At 46.9% G+C, this 27,196-nt stretch overlaps 1 long non-coding RNA gene across 1 annotated transcript; it reads left to right on the top strand.

The window, feature by feature from the left end:
• The first annotated feature begins 1,994 nt into the window (after positions 1-1,994).
• On the top strand, positions 1,995-26,830 carry LOC135909543 (uncharacterized). Its single transcript, XR_010566733.2, has 3 exons — positions 1,995-2,198; positions 12,808-12,867; positions 26,703-26,830. It is a non-coding gene; the product is annotated as an uncharacterized lncRNA (long non-coding RNA).
• Positions 26,831-27,196: the final 366 nt, after the last annotated feature.

Here is a 27,196-nt window from a genome sequence, read left to right as displayed (position 1 = left end):
TTAACGTTCAGGCCATAATTTGTATTTCCCACAACAATTGCTTTTCTCCAATAAGAAAGCAGAACTAGATCGCATGGTTTGCGATTTATTTCTGCCTCGTATTGAGGAAAACCGACCAATGCTCTTCACTTCTCTTAACAATAATACTCAACTGCCCGTGCCCTAACCGAACCTAATGAGAAATTAGAGCAAGGCAGATTTATTTGCATGTACGAAAGACGTTGCAGCATTTTTCTACGATTACATGGAAGAATTTGAAGACTTCTCTAATAAATACAACTGCTCAGTTCAAGGCGGCAGCGAAAATGGACAAGGGTATTTTTTTGTTCTGCATACCCCCTCATCATTCACTCGAAAAACAAATTAGAATATAACTTTTGGTCACAAAATAAACACTTAAGGTTTCCTTCAATGTATGATGCCATTGCCATTTTTTTAATATCTTCCATTTCATTTTCAGGTAGCTATGAGTATATAACGCCTAATATTCATCCTATGTGCACACTGTCCGAGCTAATGTTAACGGAACTTTTAAATATAAAATATAGATTACCTGAAGACGAAACCGATGGTATTTTGTCGGCAGGGACGTACCGAACCAGGATATCTTTTTTTTCATAATAGAACTATCGGTAATTAGATGAGATTTTTACCTATGTTTTTAATTACTGAATTGGGGGCACAAATTTTGATAGAAAAGTTATAAGTGTGTTTTCGAACACACCATTCAGTTGTTTTCAGTGTGTTATATCTCGAGTAATTATTTTTTCCGCATTATAAAAGAAAACGCGAAATATGAACAGAGCTGCCTGATTACACGTCCGCGCGTCGCGACACCAGTAGTCCAAGGCGTTACTCGGAGGAATCCCTTCGGCTCAATACCTGGCTTTGCCACCGCGAAGAAGCGGCCGTACAATAGCATTGGTGTTGGTCACCGTGAACTGTGAGCTGCCTTTCTCGCGTGAAGCGTGAAGGCAGTACACTTCTTCAGTGGCATTGAGGAGGAGGGCAAGCGCATTGATCAGAGTTAATTCTTCCGAGTAACGCGTCTGTGCCACAGCGCATGGACGCAAAATTAAATCCATTTTGAGAGTGCTGTCGTGGACACGGTCATGGAGGTGGAACATTTCTAGAACAAAAAACAGAATTTTTTTGGGGGGGGGGCGACACTCTTAGAGATAACTTGTAGGACTTTTTACTACGTGTATGTAGGGACAAGCTAGCTTTGTGTAGACTTCACTTTGTGTAGACTTCAACTATTGTGAGCTAGAAAGAAGATGTAGTACCTGCTCAGAAAACACGCCGTTTTTCATGCATTTCATTCTCACCATCCTTTGTCTGCTTGGGAATATTTTAGATGCAACTCTTCACCACAAAACGTTCCCGCTGCAGCTGCGATGAGCCATCTTTTATGTAGGAAATTTTTTTAGGAATTTCTTTTCATAATGCTTGCGAACCAGTGACACTGTGCCAAGAGACAATGCAGACCCAGTGCAGCAATTGAAGGTGCAATATTTTTTGGTAACACAGACTCTGCATGACTCGATTACAGTTTTCTTCTTTACAGAATATTTGATCGAATGTTTTGCATGCCGCGTTAATCATCACTAAATTTGTTGGTTATCTGTAGCGCATATACTGGGCCCCTAATAAAACCTGAGGCTGTTCTGTCAGCGTAAATCACTGCGTGCGAATATCTAATGCTTGCAAAATGCAAGCCTTCTTTAGCAGTTTCTTTGTTTCATCAAGCCCATATTGTACAATGGAACAAATAAGCAAGTTTTCTACCCTTCTTGTCCTAAAAGATCATTCATTCACACTCACTGGCGCTGCGCAGAAATGTGCGAATAAAATTTCACATTACAAACAATACTTTGAAGAAAAAACGAGAACATTTGTTTCTTAACACTATTCAATTGTATGGTTATATATACATATATGGGTATATATAGATATAAGAGGCGATGTATAACAGAGGGTCCATCAGACGTAGGCCTCCCATGCCCTTTTACAATGACGCAGGCTCCCTGCTTCCATATTTTTGTCGTGTTGGCTGCATGTTTGTTCATTTTGTCCACTATGCAAAGTGCAGGTCGGTCATCTGCTCTTGCAGCTGTGCTTCATGTTAAATTTGGGAAACATGGTGTAGACCCAACGAGAACAAGGCCAACAGCTATGACACCGCCAAAGCATGCCATGTAAGTAATTAATTCACTTGTAGACACCAGGCAGGCCCGCTCTCTCTCCTGACCGCCATTTTATGTCTCCGTCTCTTCGAGCACAAGATGAGTTGAAAGTGCTTCTTTTCCCGTGCACCCTCCCTCTGAGGCATTTATGTACCAAATCTTACATCACCATGAGATAGGTAGTAGAAAGGTATAAGTAAGAGGATGAGAACCCAAGAGGAAGATTCTAAAACATCTACCTATACTCCGTTTCAGGACGTTGAGCTCTAGAGGTGAGAACATCTCGTCGCAGCAGCACGTCAGGCCGATATTTCTACTATGCGTCAGCGTCTGATCCGGCACTAACATATTTGTAATAGATTTGGAGAAATACGTATCTAAGAAAGCGTTAGGCAATATAATGACAGGAATGCTGGGGCAGTAACAACTGTTTGAATCAGTTTTAAACTGTGTGAACTGACCCAATTCCACACCAAATTGCTTTATAAACCCTGGAGCAACTAGTGTTCGATAGGGCGTCGTGTCTTCTTGTTGCGCGTGTAGCTATATGGGGGTAGGTGTCTTTGTTCTGTTTTTTATGTCCACAGGCAAAATTTCTGTAGGATCGTGTGCCATGCGCCCTCAAGGGTCAGCATCGGCGTAGCCTAAGGTTTGGTGCTTTCGTTGAATTCTCGCCCCACTCTGATGATAAGGCTTCCGGCTTGCGCTTGCACATGACCGAGCCCCTGGTAGGGGTTGTTCGGGTCCTTACCTTTAATGCGGAAGAAGAAGAAGTTCGTGAGACGCTGGCCGTGCGTTGCATGGGCTCCGCATTTTTCGACCTATTCGGACCGCTACCCATCAACGAGCCATCAACCACTGGTTGTGTCTGATACCGCTCAAGTTTCCGACCACCTGGATACCGGTTTCAAGCCGATAGGCCCGTTTTTGGGGTTTTTATCGGACTTTTCAGGCCTCTCGCGTGGCCGAGCGGAGCGCAGGCGCTGGGCCTGATGCTAGGTCCAGGGCTTTGACGGCGCTTGCGGGCAGCAAGACCGACACCATGGCATCGACGCAGCCTGAAATCGGTCTCCGCCACACGAATTTGCCGAATTCTGCATCAACACTGAGCGGAGTGGCCGAAAATCCGCTCGAAGCTCAAGAAATGGAAGCCGACCACCTCGAGGCCACCTCCGACCTAGAGGCAGCGGAAACCGACGAGTACGAAGGCGCCTTTATGCTTCATGAAGCAGTGGACCCAACCAATCATCCGAGGAGTGAGTACGATTGGACACTCTTCCTGACCAAGCGCCAAATTAAGGCCCAAAAACGCGGTTTACGGAACGCCGCCATTTTGAAGAACGGAGAGCCCCAGGCAGGAGCAAACATTGGCAAGATGGCGCCGGCGAGTGCCGTCACAACGAGTGACGCAGCTGCCTGCGTGGAAAGCGCGAGCGCACCAAACTCAATCGGAGGGAGAGCAACGCAGCGGCCTAGGCAAAGGGCGCCACCGCTCCCGAAAAATGACGCGAAGATTATTATTAGACCGAAGGATGGATTGCCGGTGAAGGCACTACAAGGAGCCGATGTAGCGAAAGCCATCGGTGCGGCCTGCGGAAACAAGATTAGAGGCGGCAAGGACTTTATCATTAGATTGCGACTAGGCTCCAACATCATAATAGCGAGTACACCAAGCGACGAGACCGCGAAGATAATTCGAGGAATCACCAGCTTGAGTTTCGGAGGACGCTCCTTTCAAGTCAACACCTACGTAGCGACACCTGAAGATTGCAAGCGTGCCGTGATCCACGGGATAGACGCCGGGACCACGGAAGAAGAATTGATGGAAAACCTGACACTTCGCACCCAGGGTGTAACCATACTGGGGGCCAGAATGCTGGGGAAGTCGAAGACAGCCCTCATTACCTTCGATGGACCCTTCATTCCCAGGATGGTCAACTGGTGGGGAGGCGAATACAAATGCCACCCATACCGACCGACGAGGCAAGTGTGCTACAACCGCGGACAACAAGGCCACAGATCTGACGTATGTCCGACGCCGGATGCCAAGGCCTGCAGGCAGTGTGGAGCACGGAACCCGCCGGAAGGACATCAATGCCAGCCAAAGTGCCTGGTATGTGGAGGCGACCATGCCACCGGGTCCAGGGACTGCAAGGAGCGCCTGAAGCAGTTCAAGGAGCTTCGCGGGCCGGCCTATGGCGGGCGGCAAAGCCGCCAAAAGAGCCGGAGCGGGCAGCAGCAGCAGCAGCAGCATCGGAAGAGATGGCTCAGCTCAGAGGGCGACCATGGCCAATCCCGGAACCAGAGCCAGGAGCGGAGGAGGAGTTCGCGGAGCCGTTCACGGAACCGTTCACGATACCGATCACGGACCAACGCTCCCCAGTCGTCCCAAGGCATCAAGGGAGGCAAGCAACAGCCGCAGCAGCAGCGGCACCAGAAGAAGCAGAAGCCCAACAACAACATTAACAACGGCAAGGTGAGCTGGGATGCAGGCCCTCCCAAATCGCTTGTTCCGCACTCGGGTAACAATAGTCGAAATAACATCAGTACACACGAGACTCAGTTAGAAAAAGAAAATAGGGTCCTCAGACAGAAGGTAGAGGAGCAGGATAAGAAGATTGAAGAGCTAATGAGAGCAGTTAGGGACCTCCAATCGGGAGCCCCTCACAGGCCATCGCATCCACAAGAACAGGCATCAGAAGCACCAGAATACTTTGTCAAGTTCATGGCAGAGATGAGACAGAAATTCGACATAATAGAGCAACGAATAGAGATGCAAAACACAGACATACGCAACATGCGTAAACAAGAAAGAACACAAGGGGTCAAAGACAAATTTGACCAGCGACGTCCAACATTAGGCCTGTATTCAGATAACTAATCATGGCCAGACACAATAAAGGAAAAGGCAAAAACGAAAAACTTGAAATCTGGCAGTGGAATTGCAGAGGCTACCGAAGAAAACAAGGACAATTACAACAGTTCATCAACAAGCAGTTAATTCCGCCCGACGTCATTGCTCTGCAAGAAACCTGGGGCTTCACGCCAAAATTACAGGGGTATACATGCCAAGTAAATGAGGTCACTGGTCGAACAGCCATTCTGATCAGCAACACCCTTGCCGCCATAGCACACGACAAGATTGCTGACACAGACATAGATCATGAGATTACCGAAATTATACCGAAAAAGAAGAACGGGGGAAGTACTTTTATTGTAAACGTATACAGTCATCCAAAGCAGAAGAAGGGCAAATTCACGCACCTTTTCCACGGTGTGAGCAGGTTGGCTAAAAACAACACGCTCGTAATCGTTGGAGACTTCAACGCCAAGGATCCTAGGTGGGGATACAAGACCACCGATAAAAAGGGTACGACAGTCGAGGAGGCGGCTGACAACATAAACTGCCAACTCTTAACGGACCCAGAGGTCCCCACCAGGATGGGAAACAGCGTCCAGGAGGACACCAGCCCTGACCTCACCTTCGTAAGAAGAGCGAGACAGGCGGTCTGGGAAAATATGCTGGAAAGCCTGGGTAGTGATCATTACATCATCAAGACGCAAATTGGAATGGCTCACGTAAAGCGTCGGATAGGTACAGCAAAAATAACGGATTGGGATGCCTTTAGACAAGCCTGTGATGGACATCCGCTGGGCGCGATACTGTCAATCGAGGAATGGGGGAATATGCTGAAGGAAAGGCAAAGCGAGTACACCAAGGAGATCGACCGCACAGAGCAAATACCGGAGGTTGACTCTAGACTGCTTCGGCTATGGGAGGCAAGACAGAGCCTGACCAAAAGGTCGAAGAGACAGAAGTTTAATAGGAAGCTAAAGCTGAAGATTGCGGAAATTACGCAAAAGACAGAAGAGTATGCGGAACAATTGGCGAGAGCAAATTGGCAGCAATTTAGCAATTCCTTAAGCGGAACCCTGAGTACCGCTCGAACGTGGAGCATACTCAAAGCACTCCTGGACCCTACTAAAACCAAGTCGGAGAACAACAAGGCCATACAGAGGCTGGTTCACCAGTTTCAGGGCTCAGAGTATGAGCTCATGGAAAGAGTAAGGCACAAGTGCTTCTGGGACGGTGACCCAGCAGCCTACACGGAGTGCTACAAGGGGAAAGAAAATTCTGATCTGGACAGGCCTATAACCAAAGAGGAAGTATACGCAGCAATAAGAAATACCACAAGGAATACGGCTGCAGGCGCAGACAAGATAAAAAACGCGCTGATTCGCAACCTGAGTGATGAGCTGGTAGTAGAACTTACTGACTATCTCCACAGGCACTGGGCGGAGGAGACAGTACCCGAGGAGTGGAAGCATTCGGAGGTAGTGATGATTCCAAAACCTGGCAAAAAACTGCAAGTAGAAAATCTTAGACCAATCTCTCTCACGTCATGCTTAGGCAAGCTGTACGAGCGGGTGGTTACAATGAGGCTACAAAATTATATGTAGGACAACGAGCTGTACCCCCCCAGCATGTTTGGATTCCGCGCTAAATTATCGACGCAAGACGTGCTCCTCCAGCTCAAGGAGGAGGTGCTCAGCAACGTTCCACGAAACAGTGAACATGTCATCATGGCACTGGACAATAAAGGAGCCTTCGACAATGTCAGCCACGAAGCCATACTCACAGGAATGGATAGCCTGAACTGTGGCAGAAGGATTCATGGCTACGTCAAGGCCTTCCTCTCTAACCGGACAGCAACAATCGGCCTGGGAGCAGTCAGGTCAGAGAAGTTTCGCACCCCAAACAAGGGAACTCCTCAAGGGTCGGTCATCTCCCCCATCCTCTTTAACGTCGCAATGATCGGGCTAGCAAGACAACTCGAACAACTTGAAGGCATACGGCACGCCATTTATGCTGACGACATCACGGTATGGGTGAACCGGGGATCGCTCAGCGAAAAAGAAGAGTGCCTGCAAAAAGCGGCCACCTGCGTAGAAACCTACGTTAGGGCCAGGGGCCTCACCTGCTCGACGGAGAAGTCCGAGCTCCTAAGGGTGTGGCGAGGCAAACAAAATCGAACGGTCCCTACAAGCGACGAGCTCAGCCTCAACGTATACCTCGCGGGACAACGCATTCCGGAGAAGACCACCATTCGGATCCTGGGGATGTGGCTTCAATCCAATCAACGGTGCAATCATACTCTGAAACTGCTGAAGACTGCCACCATGCAGGTAGCCCGTATGATCAACAGAGTATCTAGCAAGAGACACGGTATGAAGGAGAGCGACACACTTAGGCTAGTCACGAGCCTCGTGGTTAGCAGAGTGGTGTATAGCCTTCCCTACCACAAATGCATCAAGCAAGAAGAAGAACAAGCGGACGCCATACTGCGAAAGGCGTACAAAACTGCGCTTCACTTGCCGCAGTGCACATCAACCGAGAAACTGCTGGCCCTGGGACTGCACAATACCTTCAGTGAACTAAGAGAAGCACTACTATGCTCTCAGGCACGTAGGTTGATGCAGACCCCCACAGGAAGGGTGCTCCTGCGAAGATATGGCGGCGGCAACATGATCCAAGAGATCGAACGTACCGAGGCCATTCCGGACAAGTATCGCAGTACACTGCGAGTCGCACCGATACCCAAGAATATGGACCGGAACCTGCACAAGGCGCGTAGAGAAGCAAGAGCGGAGTACGTGCAGAGAACCTTGGCGAACAAGGACAACACGAGGTATACGGACGCGGCAACGTTCGTCAAAGACGGAAGACACAACAGCAGAGCAGTGGCGTCGGTGGTTAATTCGGACCTCAAGGAGATCACCAACGCATCACTACAGGACTGCACGGTAGTCGAGGCCGAAGAGGCAGGTGTGGCTCTGGCAGCACTGGAGGGCTATCGATCTGGCAGGTCCCTAACAATAATAACAGACTCTCAAGCAGCATGCCGTAATTATACAAACGGCAGAATTGGGCGCAAAGCACGCCATATACTCTGCTCATGCGACCCGGGAAACAAAGTTCACCATACCATAATCTGGGTACCAGGGCACACTGGCATAACAGGGAACCAAGAGGCGGATAGGATAGCTCGAGGGCATACCAACCGGGCGTCCGACACATCCAGCCTTGAGGAACCCGAGTCAGTACCCATGGGCTACTCAGATATGCTAGATCATTATAAAGGGGTCAGACTGAAGTACCCACCCCCGGATAAGGATCTAAGCAGAGAGGATGCTGTTGCATGGCGACAACTGCAGACGGGTACTTTCCCGAATCTAAACCTTCTGAATAAAATTTTCCCTACACAATATGAGGCTAAGTGCCCATGGTGCGGAGAGAAACCAGATCTGTACCACATATCATGGGCCTGTCAAAATATTGAGTCCCCAACTATCTATAAAATTAAAAACCCGAGTGCGGAACAGTGGGAGAGTATGCTTTCCAGCGTAAGCTTGAACGGCCAAAAGCGCCTAGTAGAGCGAGCTCGCGGGTTGGCCATACTCAGTGGAGCCTTGGACTAGGGCACCAACCCTGTGATTGCAGACAGAAGAATCCATCAGAAGATGGAAGACGCCGTCTGAAGCCGCGAAGACCTCTTTTCTAGAGCCCAATAAATGTTTTCCGATCCGATCCGATACCTTTAATGCATATGTAGCATGCGGAGACGAAAATCTCGGTATAGATTTAGTTTACAATTTCCCCTAATTAGTGTTCTAAATACGCTATTTCCAGTAGCATTGCAGTCGTGTAAACTAAGGTAGTGGCTTTACCTTGCACTTGTCGGTTTCCCTGGCCCTGGCTTAGTATGGCGGTCTACTGAAAGAATTCGTAACCTCGAATAGTGGACGGTTACCTTGTCTTTTGTAGCAGCACGGCAAATGGCTTGAATTTTATTGCGATAGTAAATATACGGACACTCGGGGGGCGGCTTCGACTCCGCCAACAGGTGTATACTTTTCACGGCTGCGCTCAGTCGCGCGCGCCGTATTTAGAAAGTGATATGCAGGCGGTTCATGCCTTTGTGCGCGCTGTATGCTCGCAGCTTTTGCGTTGAAGCAATAGATAGTACGAAGGTCACTGCGCTCGTTGCTACTGCCGCATTGCTCGCACCAGCGTTTCGACAGATAGTGTCCGCGCTCATCAGGTGTGATGTATTCATGTATGCTCGTGCATGCTGACATCTTATGCTTGTTAATTCAGTGAATAAGTGAATGTTTCCAAGTTTATACGGCTGATAAAACTACTATCCTTACTTCGTATAGGTGTGCACTAATTTGCTGTCACAATCGTTGCTTCCCTTTGCAAGCGAAACGGCAACTTCTTTTATTTAATTTACTGTTTTAGGTTAGGTTCATTTTGTGTTAGTATTTGACACTTCCATTGCATGCATACCTGTCTTGCGATCGTCTTTCTTGTGCCGGCTTACCGCCGTTTGGGTTAGGTAGGCGGTTTCTGCATATTTTCTGTGAATTTGCGCGAATATATTGCTTCCATCTGGGCTTTCATTACATTGTTACTGCCTGAAATTCCACCCTTAGATTCTTTCAAGGCGGTTGATCTCGGTGTTTCTGTTCTGCGTCACGATGCTCAGCATATGTGCGCACGTACATCGTCTTGACCTGCGAGTGGTTTTTGATGTTGAGAGTGCCTGTTTCTGCTGGAGCTTTGCAGTTACTGCATATTTCGGCTTTCTAGACTTTACCTTGATATGACGATTCACTGATCACCAGTCCCGATTGCTTGAGATTACGCGTCTCGCTCCAGCGGCCGGTGTCCTTGATTCACTATTCGGCGGTGTTGTTGCTATTTGCACATCTGGGTGCGATGGTGATAGTTGTGCGAGTGTTTCATGTAGCAGCACTCTCACCTGCAGACTTTCCTTTTCTGGCCATTTATTTGTTTTTCATAGTCAGCGGAGAGCGGCAATTTTTTGGATATTCGTGGACGCATTGCTTCAGACTAGGCCACTGTGCTCTGAGCTTATTCTATGTTCGGCATGAATTTGAGTCTTCCAGTAGATGGCTAGGGCAAGTTGAATGTAGCAATGCATGACCCTGTGTCTGTCATGCGTAAGAGAACAGCTCTTCGTCATATTCCTTATTTTCATGATGTTTTTGTCCGTACTGCTTACGACCTTCGTCTGAAGGGCAGTACTGGGTAATGTGCCATGGTCTGTGGCAGTTGTATCAGGTTAGTTTACTCAAGCTGTACTTGTACACCCTTGGGATCTCGCAGTAGAATACGAGCCTGTTCGGGAGCTATGCGTGTTAAAAGTTAGCAGCAGCATGTTTGTCTTCCTGAGCAGGCGTACATCTAGGATATTTGCTGTCTCCGATTTCAAGTAATCCTTGTATAATCGATGTTTCATTCATTTATTTCACTTTATTACCTTAAGGACCCCTGAATAGGGGTCACCCATAAGGCAATTTGTGTCTTTCTGACGAGCACCATCGTAGGTACGATGCCACGTATACATTTCTGATTATTACGCACGCTTGGACTAGTGTAACCATATTGCCTTCTTTCATTCCACTATGTTTGTTGGCTATTCGTTCAAGTAGCCTACTGAAATCATTCTGCCTAATCAGACAATTAGTTTTAATTTATTAATCAACTTCTGAAATATTATAAGTAGATAAAGTAGAAAAGATCATTAGATAATTAGAAAAAAAATGTAAATGAGCAAACTGCAGAGCGACATGAAAAACTCCTGTTAGAGCTTTCTGTTGCAGAATACTTGCTACATAAAAGAAGCCTGTAAATGCGTGCAAAATTGCCGCACGACTGGCCGGCGGACGCACGTTGCATGTATTTGCGGGCTTCTTTCACGCTCGGAAAAACACTTTTATGTAGCACGTATTGAGTGACAGAAAGCTGTATCGGGAGTTTTTAATGTTGCTCTACAATTTTTTCATTGACACTTTTCATATAATTAAATTATTTGAAAGGTGATTACATAACTAGGATTAATAATGTAATTAGGTAGAATGATAAAAAAATATTCTTAATGTCTCCAAGTGACGGCAAACAACGTTACTTTGGTTCTGTAGAGTTAGATGGCATTCGCATATTTTTAAACTCGCGCTAAAGTGGACCCCCTGTATAATCCCAGACGCACCATGCGTGGACTTCGCGGCGGCGCCCCTAGATAGCGCCGTGTGTCCAGATGGATTCGCGAGAATCTAGCTCAGCTGCAGTATACGTCTTGTGCACGAAGAATCCCTTCAGCGGAATTACGGTCTGTCGCTGCATCGCTCCATGCAATGCTAATCGCAGTGTCGTTGACATTAATTATGACACGAATTCTGTTGGAACGTTTCTGGGTGTTCTGTCTTTAAAACCTGTAATTTGTTAATGAAAACTATAGCAATTACACGAATGTTTGAGGTGCACTCACGTACGCCGTCTGCGCAGCCATCGTGTTATCCCGCTAACGGTATTTCCACTGCTCGCACGCGCAGAGCTAGAGGGTCTCCAGAGATGGCGAGGTGGACACGCCTTCAATGCTACCCTCAGTCACACTGGTGGCGGAGCGAGGGTGGAGTTTTGACCGCTGCTGCTGGCACGATTGTCGTACGCACGCAAGCTATAAGCCCACTGCCATTCCCGCTGAAAACTATGTGTATGCTGTAGTCTGCAGAGTAGACGTGAAGGTAACGCTATGAAATATTTCACATGGCGCCGACTAATGTCGAAAATTTTTCATCGCTTTGAACACGTGTACCATCGAGGCGCGCCGCTTGCAACACCATCGCACCGTGCTCGTCACGTCAGCCCTGATAGACACTTGTTAAGTGTCAGGCCGCTGTTGCTCCTGCCCAGCAGGAGCTGCCTTGCGTGTTGCGTAGCGCCAGTATGTCACACGCAACTGCAGCTAAAACACTCTCCGATGATTTAGAGCACCAACCCTAAGCCTTGCTATCGCTATCTACACTTCGCCCTTTCGGCGACACTGCCAGTTTCTTCAGTAACATAGAAATGGTAGTCTGTGCGCGTGCTAATTATATCTTTATCAACTTGATGTAAAACGCAAATTGGCACGCAGGACGACAGAGGAGACGAAGTCACAGTGCTACTGATTGTTTATTGCGCGTGTTCACTTCACATACTGTAGCGACCACTGGTTATGTTTCCCTGTTTTCTTCCAGTTGTACTATGACATATGTGTAGTTTCCACGTGCAAACAATATTCAATTGCTAGGAGCGCTTTGTCTTCGGCTCCTCCGTCGTCTTGCGTGGTCATTTTCGCTACACCCCAAGTGGTACAGTACCAACTAGCTCACCAGTCTTCTTTCGATATGTTTCTTTTTCCTTGCCAGCTTCTGCACTCCAGTCATCAGGTCTAGGAGGGTGGATGTTTACTTATAATACTTTTGCAATGTTGGGTTTTTTGACTGCATGTTCGATAACAATATCTTTTTTTGTTGTTGTTACATACTGTGACAAAAAACATGCCTAGTCGCCTAACTCCTTCGTGTGCAGCGCATAAAAGAACGTTTTCGCCAACATATCAGGAATATATGAAGGAACCATCACCCAAACATGTTTATGTTATCACTGTTTTCGCAATAATAACCATCGCAATAATTGTGAGAGCTACCGATTTTTTAAATCACGTGCCCTCATTTTTTCTTTCTGCGCAAACGACATTGGTACCCACAGGAGACGCACCCCGCCGACCCTTCCAATGCGACAACAGAAAATAAAGAAAGGTGGTAAAAGGTAAATGTTTTGCTTATATCATTACTCACATGCTTAATTTCTAAGCACCCTCTCCAACAGAGTGCAAACTCCCGCCAGAGTCATAGTACTGTGGCAGTGCAACGAGCTTATGATTAGCATCATGTTAGCACCATGTTGTGTTGTTTGGATAAACTAGAGCGCACAACTACGCCACGGCTGGGTGTCAACAAAATTCGCGCATCTACTCACATACTACATGAAAGGCGACTGTCCATAGCCACTCCCAAAAATTGTCGATGGGTCTTTGCAACCACTACGACCTCATAAACGTTGTGTGCTCCGATTACATGGGTATGTCTCCTGGAATTGCTAGCACTGTGACTGCCCCACAAAGGCCCCACGTTTTTGTTTGTCACCATAAATAATGGCATATTTTATTAGGCCCCACTACAAGATGCGCACGGACACAGTCATTTGTAATATCTTACTCATGTCCTTCCCTGTTACCGTGCGATGCGTGCTGTGGACTGAAGCTCTCAGCGTCTTGTGGACTGATGAAGGTGGATTTATACCTACAGAACTGTTTACATGCTGTTGGTTCGCGGGCGTCAGGCTGGTTAAAGCTGTCAGGGCGCAGAGCACCGACTAGTCCGGAAAGCTTCGGCACACCTTCTGACGTTGTGGCCGAGACCAGCCAATCGGAGTGTCATGCGCTCTTCGTGCGATGATAGAACGATAGCACAGGGCTCCTTAACCTTTGACATTGGTTTCGACAACCCCGCATCGGGGCGCGGTCTCGTACCTTCAGTGAAACTGGCTCTCAGGAAAAAGCGCCATATCTGACACTTTGGCGGACATGCCGTGTTCGCAGTTGGATGCACATTGGAGACATTGCGAGAAAAAAACGGCCAGTATGTGGGCCCTACGTCACCGGATGGACCGCTGCCGCCCGTGCACTATCTAAAAAGCATCTGCGAGCCAGATCCGGTGCAGTTTGGAGACCCATGAGTTAGAAATCGTGAACGAGCTCGATGCGCTCAGCGAAAAGCTTGCTGCGCGGAATTTGCTTTAGGCGAAGCACCTCTCTTTGTTCGAGCCACATGTATATGTGTCGCTTCCGAAACAATAGTTGCTATAGTCATTCCCATGGCAAGTTTCAGAAAAAAAATAATTTCACCACTGGACTGCACTTTCGCAAAACTTTCATATATATATATATATATATATATATGTGTGTGTGTGTGTGTGTGTGTGTGTGTGTGTGTGTGTGTGTGTGTGTGTGTGTGTGTGTGCATGTGTGTGTGTGTGTGTGTGTGTGTAATTTCTTACGCTTAAAGCACAACGATCAGTTGTTGCGTAATCTGGGTAGAACAAGTACCTGGAACAAACGACAGTATTCTTCCTGCTTCAAAATGGAGCTGCGTTACTCATTGAAAGCAAACGCTGCCCAAATGCACGGCTAGTATGAGGGCTTCATGGCACCGACATAGCTCCGCCACTTTTCATCATGCCGTCTCCTTGTTAGCGTTTTGATAGAGTGGGCAAATCATTGGCATCTCCTCACAAAAATATTCTAGGGGGTTCAATGGCTGATAGTCGGCCACGGCTGTAAAGCCCATCGCATGGTGATGTTGTTTTCAAATATTAATTCCCTATCATGCGAAAAACTTTCTAGATGTGAGTCCGACCTTCCTCTCCTTTGGAAGGAATATATGCCACACCGCCAAGCTTTGCATAGATCCATCAAGTGCAGTGAGGTACGGTGTTTAATGTACCCTGTGTGCCAGCTAAGGTTCACCAAGGTATTCAACAAGATAAATTCCTTAAGAAACACGGCTGAAAGTTCAATTATAAAACCTACGGCATTCGATGGTCAGCGTTCTTACCTAAGCGTTCCAGCGTCCTGAAGTCGTACCTTGCAAACTGTTTGTTATATAATGTCACAACTAAATGCTAGCAATAAAAGAAAATTAATTAAGGGAGACGAGCAACGATCACGCTCCCTTAGAAAGAAGACGAAGTTGGCAGGTTAGCTCTTGTGGTCTCTAAATACAGAGCTGGGTTTTGTTTCTAACATTCTGGTCCTGCGTCCCGTTTTTTTTTTGACCTCGCGACACTGGTGGAGGTGCTAAACTTCAACACCTGGTGCTCGGGACTCACCTGCAGAACAGCACTTCCAGTCCGAATCCACAACTAGTTCCGGCAGCGGATACTCCTGTCCACCGCTACCATCGGCTACAGCGAGGTCTTAGCCCCAACGTAATTCCCTTGGAACTCCCTCAGGCAAGGAGTCCTCCGTCTGAAGAAATAGCAACGGCAGACACTTCACAGGGAACTGCTGAGCATCCTCGGATTCGCGAGACCTTCCACGGTGATGTTTTTGAGGACGTCGTGGATTGGCTCGAACAAGATGAGAGAGTTGCCAAGGCGAATCGTTGGACTTCGGAACAGAAACTGTCGCACGTGTACTTCGCCCTGGCGGACAGCACTCTTACACGGTACGGGAACCGAGAAAGCACACTGTTTGCCTGGGCTGAATTTCGGCAACTACTTCTGGATACCTTTCTTAACAACGGTCGTCTCGGCAACTCATCAAATCGCGAACATAAAAACTGAATGAGAGCGTCGCCATGTTTGCTGAGGACATGACTCACCTCTTTCGGAGACCCCGCGATGCCTGACACAACGAAAATCAGACATTTGATGCGAGACGGAAGGCAGCAACTGTTTGCCGGTCTTCGCAAGCCGCCAACAACTGTTGTGGAGTTCACCAAGGAGGCTACTACGATCGAGCGAGCACTTCAACAATGGTGCCACGACCGACGGAGCAGCGCCTCGATCAGCGCCTCGATCAGCGCCTCGATCAGCGCCTCTGCGCTGACTGCCGGCAGTGAGTGTTCCCTAACGTGAGCTCATCCGAGAGGTCGTCCTCTCGGATGAGCTCACGGATTAGGGAACTTATTCTCATAGTACCTCTCTCTGGCCAGCTTTATATCAGGGCCCAATTTATTCCTGATCTTCTTGTAGTTCATTAAGTAGTCTGGTTGCCTTGTCTTTATAAAAAGTAGCGAATAGTCTATCACGTTCCGTTATGCGTTTTAAAAGGGCGGTGTCAACCCACGGTTTCCTGCATTTCTTGCTTCTTGTAGCTTCTCTTAGAGGGAAAGCTTTGTGATAAAGGTGTTTGATTACGCCGAGAAAGTGAGTGAATGCCTTGACAGGATCCGTCAATGCGTGTATTTCGGACCATTCCACTTTGATGACTGGCGCTTCAAAGTCAGCAATCGTGTTCTTGGTTATCAATCTGTACTGTGAGTGTGTGTCATTTTTGCGCTGTCGGTATACTTTCATCTCACGTGTAAAAAACAGGAAAATAGGCATGTGATCGCTTACATCAGAGATGAGGACACCCGACACTAGTCCAATTAATCGCGTTGTAAAACACAAGTCAAGTAGGCTTCCGGAATTGTTTGTCACCCTAGTTTGAACATTATTAACATTTCCGTAGCCAAACGAAAAAAAACATCCAGAAATGCTTGTTTGGATCGGTTTATTGAAAGCAGGTTAATATTAAAATCACCCGCTGCAATGAGGGGAGTGCCAAGATGTGTACAAAAATCCAACATACATTCAATGAAATCTAATAACATGGATACAACACCGGATGGAGGCCTGTAGATAACCACGAATATAGTATTCGCACACTTGATCATGAGGGATTCATAGTGCTGGTGTATTACAGAAAACGCGGAAATAACATCAAAGCATACATCGTGTTTACATAAATAGCGACAGCACCCCCTTTTTTATGTTTTCGGGACAGTGAAGAACACTTATAGCCTGAGAAGTGTACAGCGTCGTATTCGTCGCAGAACCAAGTCTGATAGAACGCTAAAATATCAAATTCATGCTGTATTTCATGTAGAAGCATGCAGACAGATTCGTGTTTGCTTTTTAAACTTTGTGCGTTCAAATGAAACAAAGACATCTGATTTCTATCACGTAACTCTGTGCTCTGTCTGAAGGAAAGCTTGTCGTAGTACTTGCTTTCCTGAAAAGGGATTGCCATCTTGAAGAATGCGCATAAAAAGCCGTACTTCTAGGTTATCTTATTCTGTCAAGGTCGTCCATTGTGATAACCCTAATGACTCGATCACGAGGACCACGACGCACGAGAATTTTCCATTCTTGTGCCAGGTGAACTTGTACTCTTTTTCAGCCGCCCGCGTCTTCATATGCCAGAAAAGCTTTTTGTTCTGTGCTGTGAGATTTTCATTCAGGTAAATTTTTGATTTTGATTTTCTCAGTTGCGTTTTTTTCCCGAGCCAAGCATCTCTGGTCGCGCGAGATGTGAAGCGAACCAGGATAGGTGGGACTTTTTTAGATTTTTCTGTACCGATTGTTTCCTTTTCATCGTCAATTGAGTCAACCCTGACTTTCAACGGAATGCGGTGGACGGCTTCAACGTCCTGTTTCGAAAGTTTTGGAAGCTCGAGATCAACCGCTAAGCAGTTCAACTTTTCAAGCAAGTTTTCATTGACATGATGTGGCAGACCATGCACTTCGAAATTCAGGCGGCTGCCGTGCTGATCGATGTAATTCAAGTTTTTCCTAAGTTTGTCGATTTCTTGCTCTTTTACCGTGATCTCAAGTTTTTGCACACGCTTTCGAAGGCCTGCAATGTCTGAACTTTGCTGCTTCATCTCAAGGATGACCTCATCATATTTTGTAGCCATTTCCTGTATTGCCTGTTCAACGCTTGTCACCGTTTCTTTTATTTCTTCCAGAACGTCTATCTTGACTTTCGTTTCAAGCAGCACAGCAAGCTTACGGTTTATTTCTGATATTTCGTTTTTTAGGTTCAATTCTGGTCCTTCGTCGTCATTTGCTGTGCTCGGACTGCTTCTGGTCCTGCCTGTTTTGCATGTAACGCACTTCCAAGATTTCAAGGCGGTTTCGTATTTTTTTCGGTACGTGCTTAATGTTACTCCCGAGCAAGTGCCCGCATGATAACTAAAATCACATTCACAGCATGATAAGTATGGCTCATCGTCGGGAAGCGGTTTGTGGCAAACAAGACAGTCCGACATGATTTAGTTGTCACGTCGAAAAACACGATCACTCGGCAGCAGTGGTAGCACTAGACCGTACGAGTACAAGTTGAAAAACAACCAACCTGTGAAGAAATATGATGCTTGCTCCAGCAAGACCGAGTGAAGCCACTGCTGCCGAGTGTGTGCGGGTGCCTGCAGGATGTCAGCGTCCTTTTGTAGAAGCTTGCGCTGCCGTAAGCAGCTGGTTCTTTCTTGGAGCCATTAAGCCGAAATCTCACCGAATGCATTAAGAGAGTCAGGACTTCGTGGACGGGTCCCCACATAAAAACCGCAGGAGGCCAGTTGATGACACCCGCAGGCAAAGTTACTGCTAGAATTAATATCGGTGCCTTGGCCTTGGTTGCTGCTTTTGTCGTTTTTGCGGGAGTGATGCAGAGACCTTATCTCGGGAATGAATTTTCGGCGTGAATACGGTGCCGTTATAAACAATCCAGACAGGTCGGTCCCGTTTAGCATGGGCCTAGGTTCAGTTGTACTCTGTACAGAGCAGCAACGTATAAATTTACGCATCACCGATGACGACGTGACCCTTCCACCGCGCTCATGCTTCCTTCAGTCGGTGACATGTGACATACCGAGCAACTCCGACGCTGTCGCCGAACAAATTCGAGCGCTACTATTCAGCCATGACGTATCCATTGCAAGAGGCATAGTCAACATTAACTGTGGACGCACAGTTCGCGTAACAAACTTTAGCCGTGAGCTCCGGCATCTTACAAGAGGTATGACACTCACGTACGTCGAAGAGTTCAGTCAGGTCACAGACTGTTTTACTGTAGCGCGAGGTAGTTCCCCCAGCCTGCCTTCCGTGCCTCCAGATTTATTCATCGATGTTGGCCCAAGCTTGCTTCCTGCGCAGAAACAAATCCGCTTGGATCTCGCACGTCAATTAGGACTACCTGTCCTAAGTAAATGTATTGCTTTACCACTTCCAGTGCCTCGCTACCTATCGTAAACTGCTGCTCCCTTGCGAGACTGTTAAACATTACTTTAGTTTTATGCAGATTAACTTTCTGCTTTCTGCAGATTAACTGCTTTCTCTCTCCAGGTCAGTGAGCATGCATTGCAAATGTTCCCCTGAGTTAATAAGCAAGGCAATATCATCAGTGAATCGCAAGTTACTAAGGTATTCTCCACTAACTCTTATCCCCGATTCTTCCCAATCCAGGTCTCTGAATACCTTCTGTAAACTTGCTGTGAATGGCATTGGAGAGATCGTATCTCCCTGCCTGAAGCCTTTCTTTATTGGGATTTTGTTGCTTTCTTTATGGAGGACTACGGTGGCTGTGGAGCCGCTATAGATATCTTTCAGTATTTTTACATACGGCTCGTCTACACCCTGATTCTGTAATGCCTCCATGACTGCTGAGGTTTCGACTGAATCAAACGTTTTCTCGTAATCAATGAAAGCTGTATACAAGGGTTGGCTATATTCCGCACATTTCTCTATCACCTGATTGATAGTGTGAATATCGTCTATTGTGGAGTAGCCTTTACGGAATCCAGCCTGGTCCCTTGGTTGACAGTAGTCTAAGGTGTTCCTGATTCCATTTGCGATTACCTTAGCAAATACTTTGTAGGCAACGGACAGTAAGCTGATCGGTCTATAATTTTTCAAGTCTTTGGCGTCCCCTTTCTTATGGATTAGGATTATGTTAGCATTCTTCCAAGATTCCGGTACGCTCGAAGGCATGAGGCATTGCGTATACAGGGTGGCCAATTTTTCTTGCGTATCGTGAGGCCCTTCGCGAAGGCGAAGTCATGGAAAGTCAGGTAAAAATAATGCTTGAAGACGACGTTATTCAGCCATTGAAGATTCCTTAGGTGCCACCAGTGGTGTTAGTAAAAAAAAGAGGATGGCAGCTTAGGTTTCTGCGTTGATTACCGCAAGCTCAATCAGATCACCAAGAAAGACGTTTACCCGCTACCTCATATAGACGATTCCCTCCATAGCCTGTGACATGTACATTATTTATCTTCGATGGATTTAAGGAGTGGGTGCTGGCAAATAGAAGATGACGAGAGAGACCGAGAAAAAACTGCATTCGTGACACCTAACGGCCTTTATGAATTTAGGGTACTTTCCTTCGGCTTGTGCTCTGCGCCAGCAACATTTCAGCTACTATTAGACAAGGTACTCTCAAGGCCTCAAATGGAACACGTGTTAAATATACTTGGACGACGTGATTGAATTTTCTGCAACTTTTCACGAGCGCTTGAGTCCTAGATGCGGTTTCTCAAGTCATCCTATCTGCCGGTCTCACGCAGAAGCCTGAAACATACCAATTCGGCTTTGAAAAGCTTCTCTTTCTCGGTCATGCGGTCAGCAATTAAGGTGTACGGCTTGATCCTGACAAAATAGCTGCCGTCGCAAATTTTCCAGCACCGTCTGACAAAAAGGCAGTTAGACAATTTTTTTAGGACAGTGCGCCTATTACCAACGCTTCATTCGGAACTTTTAATGGATTGCATCACCATTGACACGCCTAGCCAGGAAAGACATTGCATTCGTATGGGGTGAAGAACAGCAGCAAGCGTTCAACGAGCTGTGACAACGCCTCCCAAAGTCCCCAGTCCTCGGAGACGTTGACGAAGACGCCCTGGCAGTAGTTCACACAGACGCCCGCAATGTCAGCTTAGGAGCAGTATTCGTGCAGTGCCAAGACGGCGCTGAACGAGTATTAGCCTATGCAAGGAGAACCCTTTCCCGTACGGAAGCGAATTGATTCACCACGGAAAGAAAGTGCCTTGCGGTGGTGTGGGCCATTATGAAACTTCGCCCGTATTTGTACGGCCACTTCTTTAATGTTTTAAATGATCTGTTGGCTGATGAACTTAAAAGATCCATCAGGATGATTGGCGCGATGGAGCCTTAAGCTTAAAGAATTCGACATCGTTATTGTCTATAAATCGGGGAATTGGCATACCGATGCCGATTGCCTGTCTCGCGACCCATTCGCATCTGCCAATGCAGAAGATGACAATGATGCAGGCTTCTTCGGAGTTGGCAACACAATTACAATCGCACAGCAGCAACGCGACGACCCGTAATTGCAACCCCTTATTAGTTTCTTGAAGGGTCACACTTCCGTTGTCCCAAGGCTTTTTGCAAGAGGGCTACCATTATTTTGCTTGCGTAACGGCCTTCTGTATCAGGCGTACTTCTCTCCGAATGAAAGCACCTACTTTTTCGTCGTCCCAACACCTCTCAGGAATGAAATATTACAGGCATACCATGATGAAGAAACATCCCGTTATTTGGGCTACAGACAAATGCTGTGCAGGGTGCGGCAAAAATACTATTGGCCAAGACTCACGGCGACCGTTCAACAATACATCCGGACATGCCTTGATTGCCAGCAGCAAAAAGCGCCAGCAGTCCAACCAGCAGGCTTCCTCCATCCTGTTGAAGGGCCCGAAACTCCATTTGCTCAAGTCGGAATGGACCTTATAGGCCCATTTCTGACTTCTGCTGTAGGTTCTGCTCTAGCAGTAGTATTATCTGACAGGGGAAGCGCATTTATAGGCGAACTATTGGACACAGTGTTAAGACTTAGTGGAACAGCTCACCGGCGAGCAACAGCGTACCATCCGCAAGCGAATGGACTGACAGAACGCCTGAATAAGACGTTAACTGATATGCTGTCCATGTACGTGGATGCAGAGCGCTAGAACTGGGATTAAATCTTGCCGTATGGCACCTTCGCATGGAACACAGCTCAGCAAGAGGCAACACGAATGACACCGTTCCGTTTTCCACATGGTCGTGAAGTCACAACTATGTTAGATGCGATGCTGCCACATGAATGTGATGGCATCGAAACGGATGCTGAAGACTTCACTCAGCGTGGCGAAGAAGCACGGCAACTTGCTTGCATACGTATTCATAGGCAGCAGGATTGTGACTCCAGACGCTATAATCTTCGTCACAGACCAGCCTCTACGAGCCGGGAGAGAAAGTTTGGATTTGGACTCTCATTCACTGTCGCCGCCTTTCGGAGAAACTGTAAAGGCGCTACTTCGGGTCACATAAAGCTCACTGATGTGAACTGTAAGGTTGCTCCTAATAGTCAGCATTGCTCACACTGTCGACGGCATCTATCGGAGGTTGTGCAATTGATCCGGAGGAAGCCCTATTTGTCCGAATGAATTCACTGCACCGCAACCGTATCCTGGTTCTGTTGCCGTGACCATAAAGCATCAGGACGATGCTTTTTACGAAGAGAGGCTGATGTCACGACTAAAGGCAAGCATTAGAAGAAAATGAATTGAGGCACACGAGCAGCGACCACGCTCGCTTTGAAAGAAGACGAAGTTGGCGCGTCAGCTCTTGTGGTCTCTAAACACAGAGCTGGTTTTTGATTCTAACATCCTAGTCCTGCATCCTGTTTTTTTTTTTGACCTCATGACAATATGTAGCTTCGTTGTACAGCTTGGTTAACTTTAGCAGGGATACCTTTTATATCAGAAGGTTGTCTGTGCAAACGAAGTATGGCTGATTGGCGGCATCGCTGACACAAGTAGTTGTCTCGAATTGTATTATTTCTGAAGTGGAGTAACAACTCATAGCGTTTGTCTGGGGGAGAGAATAGAAGGAAGGAGAGCGCAGCGGTATGGCTTAATGCAGGCGAAAACATTTTGTGAAGGCGAGACCACTTTCGCATAGGAAAACGCTTACGCTGCCAAGAGGTAAAGTCTCGTTCGCGGACTTGATATAATGCGACCTACATTAAGAATGCGGGAGAAGAAACAGCCTCATCGACGACGCAGGTTGCCTTGGAACTAGCATAGGTACCAATTTGATCTTGCCGCCGTAATCTAGTGGCTATGGCGTTGCCCCACGGAAGTGGAAATTTGCGTTGCACCAGGTACATTTAGATGTCGGTGAAGTGCAAAAATACTCGTTTAGTTAGGCTTAAATGTACGTTGAAAAAAACCAAGGTGGTCAAACTTAATCCATAGTTGAGCAGTACAGTGTGCTTCAAACCAGGTCGTGATAGTGGCAAGTACAACCACAGAATGTATTTATTAACATAAAAGCCATATATATCTCGTCGTTAAGTCGAAGTTGAGCGAAAAGGCGTCGACGACACGAAAGGTACAAAAAGGCTGCGAACTCTCGACCTTTGATGGAAGTCGAATCCACGACCTTTCGTGTTATTTAAGGCTACGAAACCTCGACCTTCGGGAGGAGTCGAGCCATGGCCATTTGTGGGAGTCGAAACCATGACCATCGGTGTTAACGAAGGCCAAGGTAATTCAGACACCATTAATTAGAATAGGGTTAAAGCACTCGAACCCATAAACTTTGGTCGGAGTTGTGGGATTCTCCTCCGTGCTCTTGGGACAAAGGAACAACAACACAGTAGTGCAAACAATCACAAGGACATTTATTGCACCTTTCATAGATCAATGCCTGCTAGCTGAGTTGCTGTCCACAAAACATGCCGATGGGCGCACAACAAATCTAGAAGTCCGACTCACCCCGACCGGATAACGAGCGAATATGTTCGTCCCATGCTGGATCCCAACGTCTGGTCGTTCGCGCGTACGGTCACGCGAGCGGTGGCGCGTTCGAAGGCGGCAACGCGAGATGGTCTCGCAGAAGCCTGGATCGGCGTACGCATGGGACGTCGGCCACGTTCGCCGGTCCGCCGCCCAAGAGCGCGAGCCCTCCTTTCCCGCGCCCAAGTAGCCCCGCCTGTAGGCGGCGTCCGCAGCGCAACACTCGCGCCATCTCTCGTACGGTGCGTCAACCACTCCGACCGCCGCGGGCGCCAGGCTACGCGGCGAAGCAGCCCTGCATGAGACGAGCTGTGCGGGAAAACTAGATCTCAGGGGACGCGTGAGAGTCACGCATCCCCACAGAGTCGAACCCTCGGCTTTTGGTAGGATTGGAACCCTAGATCTTTGGAGGTAAGTAAGGAAGAGTAAATTAAAGCAGAGGTAGTTAAGATAGAGCTAATCAAGGCACTCGTACCCACGACTATAGGTGGGAGTCAAACCTATAACCTTTGGTGTTAAGATGAAATAGGTTAAGGTACAGGTAATTAAGATAGAGTTGATCAAAGCACTCGAACTCACGACCTTCGGTGACAGTCGGACCCTCGACCTTTGGAATTAAGAGGAACTAAGAGGATACTATTGGAATTAAGACGACGAGTAAGTGAATTAACTAAGTGAACTGTACGTCGATTGTCCGCCTAATGCATCGCCATTTAGGCTTTCGCCGTCAAGTCTTCTTAGGAATAACATGAGACCATGTGAAAGACTTTGCCCTGCAGTGGGCGTAACCAGGCTAATGATGATCAGACCCTGTGAATTTTTGTATTACTGAAATAATATTTAAAAAAAGAATTGCGCCAGAACTGATTTCAAGTCGAGTGCTTACGGTAATGCGAATAGCGTTAGAAGAATGTGGCGACAAACCGTATTTCTTAAGCCAGGTTTATTTGTCATGTGCAGTGGTAATCCTGAGACTGTCGTTGCTTCGGCTGTATGCCAAATACTCCAATATCATCCTACTTTGCTATGACACTCGCTTCCCAAGGTCACCCATAAGCATGGCGGTATGATGCCAATACAGTGGCCACGCAAAGTCGTAAGAGGAATGATATCGATGGAATGGCAAAGGCGGTATAATGACGACGCTATGACGACAATGTCAATACGACAATGACGACAAAGTAATGTCTAATAGTCTCGGAAGAGAACAGCAGTATACAATAGGTAGCGAGGCACTGGAAGTGGTAAGGGAATACGTCTACTTAGGACAGGTAGTGAGTGCGGATCCGGATCATGAGACTGGAATAATCAGAAGAATAAGAATGAGCTGGGGTGTGTTTGGCAGGCATTCTCAGATCGTGAACAAACAACAGGTTGCCATTATCCCTCAAGAGAGAAGTATATAATAGCTGTGTCTTACCAGTAGTCACCTACGGGGCTGAAAACTGGAGGCTTACGAGAAGGGTTCTACTTAAATTGAGGACGACGCAACGACCTATGGAAAGAAGAATGATAGGTTTAACGTTAAGCGATAAGAAAAGAGCAGACTGGTCGAGGGAACAAACGCGAGTTTGACATCTTAATCGAAATCAAGAAAAAAGAAATGGGCATGTGCAGGACATGTAATGAGGAGGGAAGATAACCGATGGTCATCAAGGGTTACGGAATGGATTCCAAGGGAAGGGAAGCGTAGCAGGGGGCGGCAGAAAGTTAGGTGGACGGATGAGATTAAGAAGTTTTCAGGGACGACATGGCCAGAATTAGTAGATGACCGGGGCAGTTGGAGAAGTATGGGAGAGGCTTTTGCCCTGCAGTAGGCGTGACCAGGCTGATGATGATGATGACGACGACAATGCAGTGTCGAGAATTATATTTTGCTCTGGTGTAATGACAACAGTGTGGCGACGATAACGACTGTATGACAACACGGACAATGAACACAATGTATGAGCATAATGAGATGACGATTGTATGGCGACTATGGCGGGACAACGACGTTATGACGACAACCGGATAAAATGCTGGCATGACGATTATGGCACAACTATGGTGCCAAGACGAAGATAGTCTGATCACGGATGCATGATAGCGACTGTCTCGCGATCGCGGCATGACAAGGATGGCATAATCACGACTGCATGACGACAGGATGATACAATAGAATGAAGAAGATACAGTGCCGTCGATGGAAGTGCGAAGGCTATATGACGACGACCGCATGACGACTCTGTGATGACGTTGGCCAGGTGACGATGGCATGGCGACGGCCTGATGACAAAGCTGGAATGGCGACGTTCTAATGACCAAGACGCCATCATGACCAATAACATGCACCTAGTGGCCCAAGCTATTAGATCACTTGGACCGCTCGGTCGGAGTAGATGGCGTGGCAATGACAGCACGACTAGAGTCAGATCCCAGAGCTGGAATGACTACGATTGCGCGACCATGACGGCGTAACGATGGCGTGACAAGGAATACGTCACTGTATGACGACAATGGCATGACGACGATGGCATGACTAGAGTTGAATGACAGAGCTGCAATGGGGACCCCGCAATGATCAGGATGGCATCAAAACCATGAGTCTATATCTAGTTACTCAAGCTGTTAGACAAATTGGGCCACAGGATCACATCAAAACGCGTTACGATGACAGCATGGCGCGATTGTGATCACGAAGCTGAATGACGATCATGGAACGACTATGGCGACATCACGACCGGGAGCTCATACCTAGCAGTGGCCTAAGCAAGTCAAAAACTTGGGGCACTGAGCCATCGCTAGAGGCCAGATAGACAGATAGGCTCAAAACGGTTCAAACACGCAGATAATGCTATTCACATTAATAGGCACCTCTTAGTATCAACTTAAAAGCACTGCGCAGTTGCTACTGAGGATTTCAAAGGATGACTAACTGAAGCTTTCCTGAAGTCTATGGGAATACGCTTGTTTTTATGCATAAGCCTTAAGCAGGTAATACAATGTTGGTCATATGTGTCTATTTCGGAACAGTAATAGTTTCTTGCAGGTGTCGTGTTGTAATTGGGATTTTTCTCCGAACTTAAACTTTATTTTAGTTAGCACAAGCATGTGATTTTATTTTTCTCAGAGAGATCCCTATCGCATTCGTGCATTGGCATCTTCTCCGATAGAGAATAACAACCATTCATATTTCACACTGCTTTGTACTTATACATAACTTATTTCTTGCATGCACAAAAATATACCCCAAATATCAAACTTGTTTCGCAGGAACCAAAAGCGAAGGATCAGAAGGAGGCAGCCATCTCTTTGATTGTTCGCCTTGAAGTAATTATTTAAGGGTCTCAACCATTTCAGGCATTTTGCTGCACTTCCCCGTCTACTGGAAACACAGTTGTCAATAAATATATATGAAATCGCAGAGTATTAATTTATTGCAATTGCATGGAAGCCGAAATCAATTCTTTTCGAAGCTGCAGTCAACAAAACAGTGACGCTTGGGTCAGTGTGCCCATGCATGATTTCCAAGGTACACAGCTGCAAAAGATCTACGTGTGCTCATCGTCAAAAACCCCTGCACATAATTTAGAGACATGTATTTATTATTTATTCATCAACACATGGCTGCACCACACCAAAAGGAACGTGAAACATCGTTGAATAACCTTTGAAAAATCTGACCTATTAAGAAAGCAAATGGTTATTGAAAAATAACACCGAACTCCATTTGATGAAACCATACCCTAAGGACCATTCCGGATGTC

The sequence above is a fragment of the Dermacentor albipictus genome, chromosome 5, assembly GCF_038994185.2.
Source record: "Dermacentor albipictus isolate Rhodes 1998 colony chromosome 5, USDA_Dalb.pri_finalv2, whole genome shotgun sequence".
Taxonomy (NCBI): Eukaryota; Metazoa; Arthropoda; class Arachnida; order Ixodida; family Ixodidae; genus Dermacentor; species Dermacentor albipictus.
The sequence above is the reverse complement of the archived record's forward strand: the minus strand, read 5'-3'. Positions and strand labels throughout refer to the sequence as shown.